Consider the following 13,075-nt stretch of genomic DNA (forward strand, 5'->3'; position numbering starts at 1 on the left):
CCTTGATTCAAAGCCAGCCCAGCCGGAAAAATCCAAGAGACTCCTATCTACAACTAGCCACCAAAAAAAAAAAAAAAAAAATAGAAAGGATGTGGCTGAGAGCACCAGGTTGTGTGTTCAAGTTCTAACACTACCAAAAAAGGATTCAGGACCCTGTAAAGGTCTGGGTGGGTCTCCTCCTCCACCTCTAATACCTACATCTTATTCTTCCTCTAATGAGCCATTTTGAGTTAAGATTATATGTATTCAAAAGGCCTTGGTTGGGCCGGTAGTTTGGCCAAGTGGTTAAAGTGCTTGCCTAGCATGCACGAAGACCCGGGTTCGATTCCTTGGTACCACATACATAGAAAAAAGCCAGAAGTGGTGCTGAGACTCAAGTGGTAGAGCTCTAGCCTTGAGAAAGTCCAAGGACAGTGCTCAAGCCCTGAGCTCAAGCCCAGGACTGGCAAAAAAAAAAAAGGCCTTGGTGTTTCTCTCCACCCCACCTGTTCACACCTACCTGTATATATGTATTTGCCCATGCTATACTCCCACATTGCACTCTAGATTTTTTTTTGGTCATGAACCAATGCCGTGGGTGCTGTTCCTGAGTTGTTTTTTGTTTTTTTTTTTTTTTCACTCAAGGATAGTGCTCTGCCACTTTGAGCCACAGCTCTGCTTCCAGTCTCTGGTGGTTAATCAGGGATAGAAGTCTCCTGCTGACTTTTCTGTCCAGGCTGACTTGAAACTATGATTCTCAGATCTCAGCCTCCTGAGTAGCTCGGCTACCCTGCTCTTTATACCAGTTGACAGCCAGTGTTTTCTCCTGGAGATGGTCTCTTATTAGGGATTGTGATGTCCCTTTTCTGCGTAGCTAAATGGCTCAGCAGGAGTGTTAGGGAAAACGTACTCATCTGCAGCACCACAGCCCAAATCCATTGGCTCTAGGGCAGGCTGGAAGAAATCTCTTCCCTCTTGTCCCATGGCACCTTGTCTTCAGCTGAAGTCATCCATAGATATGCTGTGTGTTTAAGACCAGGTGCTTTTCCTGCCCCCATCCCATGACTCACACTCCTGTTTTTCTTCCAGTGGATTATTTCTCCCCATCCATCAATCAGCTCTGCACCCTGTGACCTGGGGCTGATAGAAGGCTGGGAAAGCCTGAGAGTGGGCTTTAGGACCCAACGGGAACCTGTGCTTCTTACAGCAGCCTAACCCAGAAGCTGGGGGGAATCCTGAATCGAGCTGAGAGGGCTTCCCCCGGTTCTCCTGGGAACCCCATCGCCCCCCTGCCGGCACACACCTGAGCAGGTAGGATGTGCACACACCCCTTTCCCAATTCTCCCTTGGCTGCCTTTTGCCTGGCTCCTCTGCTCTGATCCTGCCGTTTTTTTCCTCTTACCCAGTTCAGGCTTTCCCCTACCCCTCCTTCCCCCATGGCTCACTGTAGTCTGGGGAGGTGGGACCCTGAGAACAGTGGGGTGTCTGCAAGCTCAAAGCCGGGGGACCCTCCAGCACCCTTCCCGCATTTCTCTTCATGCAATCTCCATTCTCTAGCTAAGAATGCAAAGTGTGAGGGAGAGGTCTTCTCAGGCCCTGCGCCCTTGTACCCTCCTTTGCTGTATTGCCTAGTACCCCTTCCCCCACTCACCTAGACTGGAGAATTGGCAAGTGCTGGGGTAATAGAGCGAGCCGGGAAAGCCCGAAGAGGGGACCTGAGCCTTCCCGGGGGATTTCTCTCTAGCTTCCTCTCAGCTTCCCAGTCCAAAGAGCCCAGGACTCTGCCTCACTCCCTCACTCACCTTGTAAGGAGCTAATGTCCCTTTCTGGGTTCATTGCACCCTTGAGGGGAGGGGGCGAGGGCTTTGCTGGAGGATAATGGACATTAGAATCATTTGGGTGACCTTTTCCTCTGGGGAAAGTTCTTTCAGTTTAGCACATTCCAACACACACACACACACACACACACACACACATCCCTCCTAACACCTCAATACTGACTGTGAAAAGCCCCCTCCCCCCATATGCCTGCGTGTACAGAACGTGTGGCTGGATCTATATGAGTTTTGGATCTTTGAGTTTTTGCATGCATCCAAGGGATCCCTGTAGCTCAAGCCAGAACAGGCTCAGTCCAGATGGCTGGGGAAGGGGGTGTGGACCAGATTGGGGAGGTCTACCAGCCATGCCAGCTCCCTGGGTTCTTTGGCTTTCAGAGCCTCAGGCTCCTGGTGTTACCCCAGAGCTGGGAGGTCCCCAAGCTTCTGCCTTCCTGCAGGCTTTCTGGGAGAAGGCTTACATGCATACACCTACTGTTTACAGTGACTTATCCCCCCACCCCCACCCCATGGTGGGCTGGCTGGCAAGCCCTGCTTTATAAAGATCTGGGGCATCTCCTTCTGGTTTGGTGCATTTATACGAAGAGTGGTTATTGTCTGAATCACCATGTGTGTCTCTTGCCTCTGCGGGGTGGGTGGCAGACTGGGGAAAAGGGTGATAGAAGAGATCAGTCACTTTTTGAGAAACACCCTCCTCTGGCTGTTGGTATGCAGTGGGGGTGGTTAGCACATTCCCAGTGTGGTATACTGTCTAACTATGGGATATTCTGTCTTCCTCCATGGCTCCCAAGGTTCTCTGAGGGCTGGGGGTGCCAAAGGAAGCACAGGAATGAACCAGCTGGGACTTAGAGATCAGAGCTGGTGAAACACAGCAGGCTTCTGAGGTCCTGGCTGACAACTTGATGACAATGTCAGTCCCTCTGACTGATTAGAAGGAAGGGACAGCAGGTGAGAGCCAGGCTGGCCCCTCCTGTCCCTGCTCCCACTTTCTTCTCTCTCTCTTTTTTTTTTAAATCAGAACCCAATACATTCTGTTTTGGAGGAAAGGGCAGGTGATGGAGTGGCGTTCAGGTTTAGTTCTATTCTTGGTCTAAGGAAGAAAGTGGGGGTTCTGAGTGTGAACAGTAGACTAGAAACCAGAGGCCTGAATCTGACTGAGATTCACCTGAAATGTATGTGGGGGGCTGGGAGGGGGAGGGTCACTTAAGCATACATAGTCTTCCCTTCCTTCTCTAAACCTCATGCTTGTTCCTCATTGGTAAATATCTACCAGTACCACGCGGAGCCTGCCATAAAGATACTACCTGGTGATGTATGATAAAGCCCAATGCAAATGGTAGTAATGGCTGGAGAGTTCCAGAATGGGATTCTCTTCTTAAATCTAGGTCAGTCTCTCTGCCTTCAGTTTCCTCTCCCTTTCCTTTGCCCATTGGGCTTGGGGGAACCCAGCAGAGTTGTTGCTTTCCTGAGGGCTGCAGAATTCTCCCAACACAGATGCACCAGCACCCCTGTGGTCAGCGAGTACAGATTTCTCCATCAGGTGCTTCCTTCATCAGGGATCCACGGCTTCTCCCCTGAGCTCTGTCTCCACCTTCTTTCTGCCATCCCTGCTCTGCGTCCTTGTCTCTGTCTCTCCCCTACCCAGTGGCCTCCTTGTCCGGCTCAGTGGGCAGCAGCCCTAATCGGATTGGACAGCTGAGATATGTGTGGCGGCTGAGAGCAGGGGGGGAGGGGGAGGGAAGCCAGTGGGAGGATGGTGTGAGGGCTGCCCCGGCACTGCCCAGGCCTCCTGAGCACCACCTTGAGCCTGCTGACTCCTCACTTGGCTTGGACCCAGGGAAGGGGTGCCAGAGGAAGCTCAGGAACGAGCCAGCTGGGACCTAGAGAACAGGGCAGGGAAAACACACCTAGCACCTGAGGCCCTGAGTAATACTGGATGGCTTTAATGCCAGCACCTTTGAATGACTAGAAAGATGAGACAACAGGCACAAGCTAGCATGGTCCTCTCTTTCCTTACTCCCACCCACCACCTCACTATTCTTCTCCCCCGATTTTAATTGTGTAATTCATTGGAGATAACAGTCACACAGCACTTTCCTGTCCTGGCTAGCTTTGAACCATGAGCCTCAGATCTCAACCTAGCTAGGGTTACACATGTGAGCTATCAGCATCCCACTCTTCAGGGCCTGGGCACTGTCCCTGAGCTTCTTTTGCTCAAGGCTACCAGTCTACTACTTGAGCCACAGTGTCACTTCTGGCTTTTTCTGTTTATGTGGTACTGAGGAATCAAACCCAGGGCTTCATGTATGCTAGGCAACCACTGAGCCACATTCCCAGCCCATCTTCTCCCCTTCTTGTTCCCTTTTCTTGTCTTGCCTTTTGGACCTCAGCCTCCTTATGGGTCACATCTGGGAGCTTCTGGGGGCACCATGCATCTGCCTCTATCTCAGGCTGTTTCCTCTCCAAGGTGTTTCTCTCATCTACTCTCTGGGCTGGGTGCCAGGACTCCTGGGTTTCCCGCCTGTCTCATGGTACAGGCTCCCTTGCAGGCCTCAGAAGAGTCACTAAGCTGGTTTCCTGCCTCTTGTATGAAGAGAATCTCCCCTAGGCCTGGGAGGTGTTAGAAATCCCAGAGAGGAGAGGGCATCATAGCCCCTGGCACCACAGCACCCAGGCTTCTCTCTCCTGGCCTCTGACTCAGCTCAAAGGCAACTCATGCCAGCTTGGTAGGCATAACCTACTCTCATTTCTATCATTACGTGGGGGTGGCTAACATCTTCTACTGTCCTTTATTTTATTCTTTTCCTTCCATGATATCTGGGGGTGGCTATTGAAACCCCTATGTCTGTACCCACATGTTTTGGAAAATGGGCCCAGCATCACTGAGGCTCCGGCAATATTTTGTCTTCTTTCCAGCTAGGCCAGGATGAAAGAAACTGGCACAAACTTCTCCACATCAATTCCCTCTGCCCTCAAAAGACCAGCCAGTGGAACCAGGCCCTGCCTCTCTGTGCCCACAATGTGGTTGGCACTGATTTGTCAGAAATTGGGAAGGCTTCCCTCTAGACCGCTTGCCTCCTTTCTCCTCCTGCAGGGCAGGGGCAGCTCTGTGACTGTAGGCACTTCTAGGCAGGCCTCCCCGCTAGGGAAGGGGTGTGGGATGCCCCTGAGATGGCCAAGTTGGCATCAGTGCCTGGCTGGAGTGCTGGACATGGCTCTGAGCTGGGAGTTAGTGGGGGAGCTCAGGGCATAAGCCTCCCTGCCCCCTTATTTCCTGCTCTTTGGGCAGCTGTGGGCTAGAAAGGCTGCAGGGACTATTTTTAGTTGGTCTGTCCCCTGGCAGGAGGGACGTGCAGAAAGGCACGGGGCAGGCAGAGGGGCTGGCCAAGGTGAGGAGAAGCAGGAAGACAGAAAAATAAGGGATGAGAGGCGGCAGGGGAGTAAGTCTGGGCTGGCAGATAGAGTATGGAGGCATAATGGGTAGGGGTAGGACATCAGGTAGATGGGCTACCCTGGGCATAGGAGTCCCGGAAGCTCTCTGTCCAACTTTACCCATAGCTGGACAGCACCTCATACAGTCCCTTCCCTTTGTGCAGGGGAAAATTGAGGCCTAGAAGTTAGGTACATCTCACCCTAAGACCCTCAACTGGTCAGTGGCTGCAGGGTCAGGGACCTTGACCTAGGCTTCTTGCATGGCTCTTCTCTGGTCACTGTCCCTCATCGCTGCTCCTTATGCTTCTCTCCCGTTGTGCAGCAAGGAAGGCCTGAGACCAGGCATACACAGCCCATTTCACTCCCTGCTTGTTTGTGCAGGGCCTCTGTAGACCCAGGCTTGGTTTGTTTATAAATCTCTACCATGTGGAGAGAGTCAACGTCCAAGCTGGAAGGAGGTTGAGGCTGGGGTTTGTTTGGGTGGCCTGTGGCCACTGGTGTGAATGGAGGTGCTGGACAAGTTCCAGTCCAGTCACAGGCTGGCAAGCTGTGGGGCTTAGAAACACCTTACAGAAGGGACATCCTGTCCAGCTGCTTGATTTTAGAGACCCGGAGAGAGCCACACATTTGTCCACAGTTGCACTATGAGCTAGGGACAGATGGAGGACAAGAAGGGAAGGCAGCTCTCTAGAATCTTCAGGGCCCTTTGCTTTTATATTTGTTTTAATGAGTCTCAGGTTTTCAACTGAGGGCCTTGTCCTTAGTGAGGCAGGCGTTCAACCACTTGAGCTACAGCTTACCCCTTTTTACTTTAGTTATTATTGTATGCGTGTGTGTGTGTGTGTGTGTGTGTGTGTAGGTAGGTAGGTAGGTAGGTAGGTAGGTAGATATTTTGGTGCCTGTCCTGGGGCTTGAAGGATCTGAGCACTATCCTTGAGCTTTTTTGCTCAAGCCTACTGCCCTACCACTTGAGCTAGTTTCATTTCTGGCTTTTTTGGTGGTTGGTTGTACTTAAGTGTCTCACAGACTTTCTTGCCTGGGCTAGCTTTGAACTGAGATTCTCAGACCTTAACCTCCTGAGTAACTAGGATTATGTGGGGGTAAGCCACTCGTGCTGGGCTCACTGTAGTTTTTTTTTTTTTATGTCCAATCTGGCCTAGATTGAGATTGTCCTATGTATGCTTATCGTGCAGCTGAAATAATAGGCTTACACCACCATGCCAAGCTTTTTATTGGTTAAGATGAGATCTCAAAAACTTTTTCACGGGGGCTGGGAGTTTGGCCAAGTGGTACAGTGCTTGCCTAGCGTGCATGAAGACATGGGTTTGATTCCTCAGTACCACATACACAGGAAAAGCTGGAAGTGGTGCTGTGGCTCAAGTGGTAGAGTTCTAGCCTTGAGAAAACTCAAGGACAGTGCTTAGCCCCTGAGTTCAAGCCCAAGACTGGCCAAAAAAAAAAAAAAAAGAAAGAAAAACTTTTTTCATTTACTTGGTCTTAATAAGCAGAGATACTCCTGATCTCACAAGTAGCTAGGATTAAAGGTGTGAACCACCACGCTGGCTGTTGGTGGCTCACGTCTATAATCCTACTACTCAGGAGGTTGAGATCTGAGAATCTTGGTTCAAAGTCAGCCTAGGCAAGAATGTCTGTGAGACTTACTTCTAATTAACCCCCAGAAATATGGAAGCGAACTGTAGTTTGAAGTGGTAGAGCACTAGCCTGAGCAAAAGAGCTGAGGGATAGCAAGCACCCAGGCCCTGAGTTCAAGCCCCTAGATCAATAAAAAACTTGGAGGCAGGGACCAGTGTCTGGGGAGAAACCTCAGTGGGGAATTCAGTGGGCCTCTCTCTCACTGAGGGTCAGTACAGGACCCTTGGCCACAGAGGAAGCCCCTCTTTGTCTAGGAAGAGGCCAGTGCCCACTGGAGTTGTTCCTGGTCCTGTCTCTATAGCCAGATGTGATGCATCTGTCTCCACCTTCTTTCTTCATATTAGCTTCAAATCCAGCTGGGATGGGGTGTTCCAGACAGGCCTTAATCCAACACCCTCCCCCCCAACCCTGCCTCCTGTCACTCAGCTTCTCCTATTCCTCTGCCTCCTCCAACCCCCCTCCCTGCCCCTAACCAAGCAACTCTCAGTGGGCCACAAATTATCGTACAGGAGCCCCTCCCCCTCTCCACTCAGTTTCTCAGTCTCTTGGGGGGGCTGATTTATCACGGCCTGCCCTGCCCCCCCCACCAATCAGACCTACTGCAGTGTGTGAGAAATCAATAGTGCAAATGGATTGAGGCTGTTCAGTCTGTCAACTCCCCTTGGGCCCCACCAACTCCACTGGGACTTGTGGAGTTACTCAGTCCCTTCATCTACATAAACACACACACACACTCACAGGCACACACATATCTAGCGATTGTGGACAGAGCATTGAGCACAGGAATTACTCTTTCTGTCTGTCTTTGTCTCTTTCAATCTCTTATATACTGGGCTGGTCATAAGCATGACAAATAGTCTTGAACATTTATTTCCTAGTCGGGGCGGAGTGGGGGTGGAGGGACTCAAAGGGCAGTAGGCTGCCAGCCAGAGGTGGGGAGGGAGGCAGGTGGGAGAGAGAGATGGGGGGGGTAGGGAGACTAGCTAGAGGAAGGATTGGGTGACAGCCCACCCCATCAGCTCTGGTAACTCAATCCCTGCACCCCACCCTTCTGATTTCCCTCCTGCTCAACAGCTTCAGCAGCTGCTGGCAGAAGTGTGTATGTGTGTGTGTGTATGCATGGGGGGGGATAAGAGGGGCTGTGGGGGCAGGGGTGCTGCCAGGACATGTTAAAGGAGACTCACAGCCTAGGTACAACTTGGGTGGCAGGAAGAGGTGGAGCAGGTAGAGTGGGTGGTGAATGGTGGGTAGGAGCCAGGCTGCAAGGGGGCAGAGCAGCCCAGGGGTCTCAGGAAACTTGTTGGCACTGGGGTAGGGTGTGGCCTGATAGGAGCAGTAATGAGGGGGCAGGGGAAGGCATAGCCCCGGTTCATGCTAGGATTCTGAGCCCTGTCTTCACTAGGGGGCACACGTAGCTGAAAAGGGTGCAGCCTGCCCCTGTCCCTGATCACCGGGCCATGCCTGCCAGGCAGTGCAGTCCCAGGATGGTGACTAAGTTGCTTCTGTCCTGAGGCTGGCAAAGTGCCAGCCTCAGCTCTTCTCGGTAGGTGAGTCACTGCCCTGGCATCTCCCCCGGATGCGGCTGAGTCACCCGGCCCTGCCTGCTAGGCAGGTGGGCACCATGCTTGGGGCAGGAGTGGAAGGTTATGTGTGTAGCCCCCAGGACCTTCTCTGATCTCTCCCGAATGTCCCTGCCCCACCCACAGACCTGCAGAGCTAGGCCAGGATGATGCCACTCTTGTGTGCTTGTATGCCTAGTTTAGGGTAAATGCAGAAGAAGGAGAGGACTGTGTGTTCAAATCCCAACTCGGTTATCCACAGCTTGTATAACTTTGACAAGGCAAGTGACTTTTGGGCCTCAGTTTATTATTTCAGACCATGGAGATCAGAACCCTGATCTTTCTGGATGAGGAATCACACGGGGTGGAGCCATGGGAGACGCTTGTGGGAGGAGCTCCTGTTCTGTTCAGATGAGCTGGGAAGAGGAGGAAGAAAAATCAGTTGAGGCTGGTTCCAGAGGTCTCCCAACCCAGCCTGCCTCCAGGTCGTCTTGGAGGGACAGCTGTTCCCCAGCTCTAGAGTCTGTTCTTTAGACTCTACTTAATCCTCCCCTGTCTTGGAGTTTGAACTCTGGGCTTGAGTTACAGTGCCACTTCTGGCTTTTTGGCAATTTATGAGAGAGAAGAATCTCACAGACTTTCCTGCCCAGGCTGGCATTGAAATCCTCAGATCTCTAATCCTGAGTAGCAAGGATTAGAGGCATGAGCAACTTGTGCCTTACCATCCTATTTTCTTTCTTTTTTTTTGGGGGGGGGGAGGTTGGTCCTGGGGCTTAAATTCAAAGCCTAAGCACTGTCCCTGAGCCTCTCTTTGCTCAAAGCTAGCACTCTAACACTTGAGCCACAGCTTTTTCTGTTCATGTCATAGTGAGGAATTGAACCCAGGGCTTCATGCCTGCTAAGCAAGAATTGTACCACTAAGCCCCATTCCCAGCCTGCCCTTTTTTTTGAGGGGGGGGGTGCAAGGTCGTACTGTGAAGCCCAAACTGTTTTCTAACTCTTTGTCTTCCTATCTCAATCTCCGGGGTTACATGCGTACTGAACTATATGCTCTGTTTAATGTGTTCTTTCTGTTTTAAATGTGTGTGCCAGTATTGAACCTTGAACTTAGGGCCTGAATGCTGTTCCTTTAGCATTTCACACAAGGCGGGTGTTCTACCATTTGAGTCATCGTTCCATTTCTGGCTTTTTGGTGGTTAACTGGAGATCAGAATCTCACAGCCTTTCCTGCCTGGGCTGGCTTCAAGCTGCCATGTTCATATCTCAGCTTCCCAAGTAGCTAGGATTACATGCATGGTCTACCAGTGTCTAGCTTTAATGCTGTTCTTTAGGAATCCCTATAGGCAGTGACAGGGAGGAGTTATTGTTCTAAGTGTAGGCTTTCCTGGGCTATCTTGTATCTTTGTTGATGACTGAGTGTTGTCACTGTCCTGTGCAGAGTCTTGCTTTCTAGCTACTTCCTGTACTATAAAAGAGGGATCCTTCTTTTGGGAACCCAGTGGCTGGCTTCTCCCCAGTTTTTCCTGTGAGCCAGGAGAGAGGACAGGAGTATCTTTCACACAGAGCAAGGCACCCCAGAGCTTGTGGCTCTTTTATCCTTTTATTCTCTTACTGTGTCTGCCCTGAGTATTCTCTTCTCCTGCATCAGGGTCTCTAGCCTGAGAGTGGAAAATGGGTTGTGAAGCCAGCACAGCTGGAGCTCAGCTGCTGCTGTAGATTGAAGACTTCTGCAAACACACACACATACACCCCTAGGGCTCTTGCTTCTTGGAGTTAAGCTTGGGAAGGTCTAGACTTTGGACAGGTGGTACTGGGTGGCTGGGGTAGGGAGTGCCCCAATGGTGTGCAAGTTGTATGTGTATATACAGGGGCACCAGCCTTGTATGAATGTCTGCCACCCTGTGAGAAGTGAATTTGTGTGGGCATCCATTTCTTCACTTGTGTGCACAGGGGCCTATTGCCCTGTCTGTTCAGAAGTGTGCCTCACTCTTGCTTCATGCCCTTACTTGTGTACCATGTTTGTGCTGGGTGTGCACACAAGGTGCCCTGAATGTGTGCATTGGTTCTGCTACTTCAAGTCCAAGAGTCTGGCTATAACTGAATCCATGTTCTAGCTGGTAGCTCATGCCTGTAATCTTAGCTACTTAGAAGGCTAAGATCTGAGGATAGCAGTTCAAAACCAGCCCAGGTAGGAAAGTCCATGAGACTCTTATCTCCAGTCAATCACCACCAAGCCTGAAGTAGAGCTGTGGCTCAAGTGGTGGAACGTTAGCCTTGAGTGAAAAAGCTAATGGACCCTGCCTAGGCCCTGAGATCCAGCTCTAGTACTGGTACACAAACACAAACAAACAAAAGCCAGGGAATCCATGGGCTGGCAGGTGTATGTGGTAGGCAATGGAGTTGTGTGCAGGTTTTTCTAAACAAGAATGGCTTTCCCTGCTGGGCTCAGTTGGTAGAATCTAGGCTAAGAGGAGACTAGTGGCGGGCTGGTGGCCTGGGCCCTTGGTTGGCTCCTCACCAGGGCGGGGCCTCTACTGTGGTAGGGCTTAGGTTGAAAAGCCCTTGGGGGACCACTGGGGGCGAAGGGGTTAAGCGTCAGCGTTCACATCTGGGAGCCATTGGCGCATTCCAGCCTGCTGAGCGCATGTTTGCGGATGGATCTGGACGGGACGGGGCGGGAGGGGCCGGGCGGGCGGTTCGCACCAGCAGACGGAAATCCAGACTGGAGGGGGAGACAGCTCTGGCCCAGCGGGGAGGGCAGGGGCTTGGGGAAACATAGTACCCGCTCACTGCCTGGCAGTTTCCCCTTGTGTGGGACCTTAGGGCAGAGCAGCCCGCGAACCCAGCCTTGGGCTACCTTCCAAGGCTGGGGGCTAAAGCCAAAGAGCCGATCAGAGAGTTCAATTCTAGACTCGTCTCTGCTGAGCATGGACCCGGCGCCTGCTCCGGCCTTTGGTCCTCAGTCTGTCAAGGCGAGGGCGGTAGGATCCGACTCTGCCGTGGGTCAGGCTGAGCGTCTCTTGACCCGGGTGGAAGCCTGGGAGCGTGGCACTCCTCCCTTTCCAGCGGGAAGTCCTGTGGGGACACTTGTGGCCACTTTTCTGCCTGGGGAACTGGGAGAAGGGGGTGAATCCGCCCATCTGCCCCGCAGTGGCAGCGAGCAGTGGAGTCCCGAGCCTCCCAAATGGAGCAGCAGGCTGGGGAGGGGGCTCGTGGCCGTGCTGGCGCCTGGGGTCGGTGGGTGGAATGATTCAGATCCTGTCCAGCGAGAGAACATGAATGAAAGCTTTCCTGGCTCCTCTGAGCCTTGGCTGGGAGACACGCTTGAGTCGGAGAAGTCTTTCTCGTGTGGAGGGGTGCTCCTAGATGCCCCTGCTGGAAGGTTCTAGTGCTGTCTGTTGGGAGGAGGGAAGGGGGGGGTATTGGTTGGTTAGGTTGGGTCAGAGTTCCTTTGACTCATTGGAGCTGGAGAGGTGTTTGGGGTTTGGGGAACATCTACTCTGTGCCTTCTGCCCCCCACCCCTCAGATGAGAAAATTAAGATCCAAAGAAAGGAAGGGACTTGCTCAAGGTCACAAAGCTCTCAGCCCCATCTGGTCCCGGAGGAGGATTTTAATTATGAGACTCCAGGGTTTGACAGCTGGGGTAGTAGTCTCTGCATCCAGCTCACTTCCGCATTATACCACCTCTTCCCTGGGTGTGGCGTTGATAGAGGTGATAGTGGTGGAGGTGGTGGTGGTGGTAGTGTGTGTGTGTGTGTATGTGTGGGAGGGAGGGAGGGAGAGAGGGTGTTCTGTGAATGTGGGCGTGTAGTTGGGGGAAGGGAGTGTAGCAGGATACCACACACTGCGGTCCTTTCTCCACCGAAGTCCTATTTCTATTCTTTCCACAGAACTTTCCCCCCCCCCGGCCCCCCCCTGAATCTCCTATTCTGGTGCTGAAGGAAGGGATTCTCCCAGATTCCCACGGTCTAGCCCTCAACTGGGAGCGGCTCCTTTAAGACTCTCCCTTTCCCTGGGTCTGTTAGGGAGAAAGGGGAGTGGCCGTCCATGAGGCCCCACCCCTGATTCGTGATTGGTCGTTGGGCGTGCCGGGGCGGGCCCGAGGGCGGGGGCCTCCCCCACACCCCGCTCCGTACCCTCCGCCCCCGCCCCCCCCCAGTCTGGGGCTCCGGGTAAAGTTTCAGCCTCCGCACGTGACTCGCTATGGCCGCTGCCGTCGCCCCGCGCCCCTGAGCCGCGGCCCCCCGGACGGCTCCTCTCCGGGGACCCCCGCACCCTGGCGCCAGGCCTCGCAGCCGACGCGCTGGGTTAGGACAGACGCCTTGCCCACGGACACCTGGACGGGTTCCATCCCCGTCTCCCGGCTTCGAGGTAACCTCTCCCCCGGCGATCCTGGGGCGGGCTGGGTTCCCGCACGCCTCGGGGCACCCACGGCCCCGCTTCGGGTGAGGCGCTGCGGGCGAGGGCCGGTGCCAGGCGGCGCTGACGGAACCCAGGGGTTTCCTGGGCTTCCCAGCCGGCCTCCGCCTCCGCCGCCGCCGCCGCCGCGTCCCGGGTGGGGGAGCCCCGTCTGTCTGCGCCCGCCGCCCGCGTCTCCGCGCGAGCCCCGGGCTCTG

At 53.3% G+C, this 13,075-nt stretch overlaps 1 protein-coding gene across 2 annotated transcripts in view; it reads left to right on the forward strand.

The window, feature by feature from the left end:
- The first annotated feature begins 1,220 nt into the window (after positions 1–1,220).
- Rara (retinoic acid receptor alpha) overlaps positions 1,221–13,075 on the forward strand; it is a 47,653-nt gene continuing 35,798 nt past the window's right edge. The window contains exon 1 of one of the 2 annotated variants that reach the window (XM_090350792.1): positions 1,221–1,290. The gene's annotated coding sequence lies outside the window, so the exon portion shown is untranslated. Of the gene's footprint in view, positions 1,291–12,741; positions 12,831–13,075 lie in introns of those variants that run through there. The other variant, XM_090350791.1, reaches the window with a different exon arrangement.

The sequence above is a fragment of the Megascapheus bottae genome, chromosome 17, assembly GCF_031878675.1.
Source record: "Megascapheus bottae isolate mThoBot1 chromosome 17, mThoBot2.hap1, whole genome shotgun sequence".
Lineage (NCBI taxonomy): Eukaryota > Metazoa > Chordata > Mammalia > Rodentia > Geomyidae > Megascapheus > Megascapheus bottae.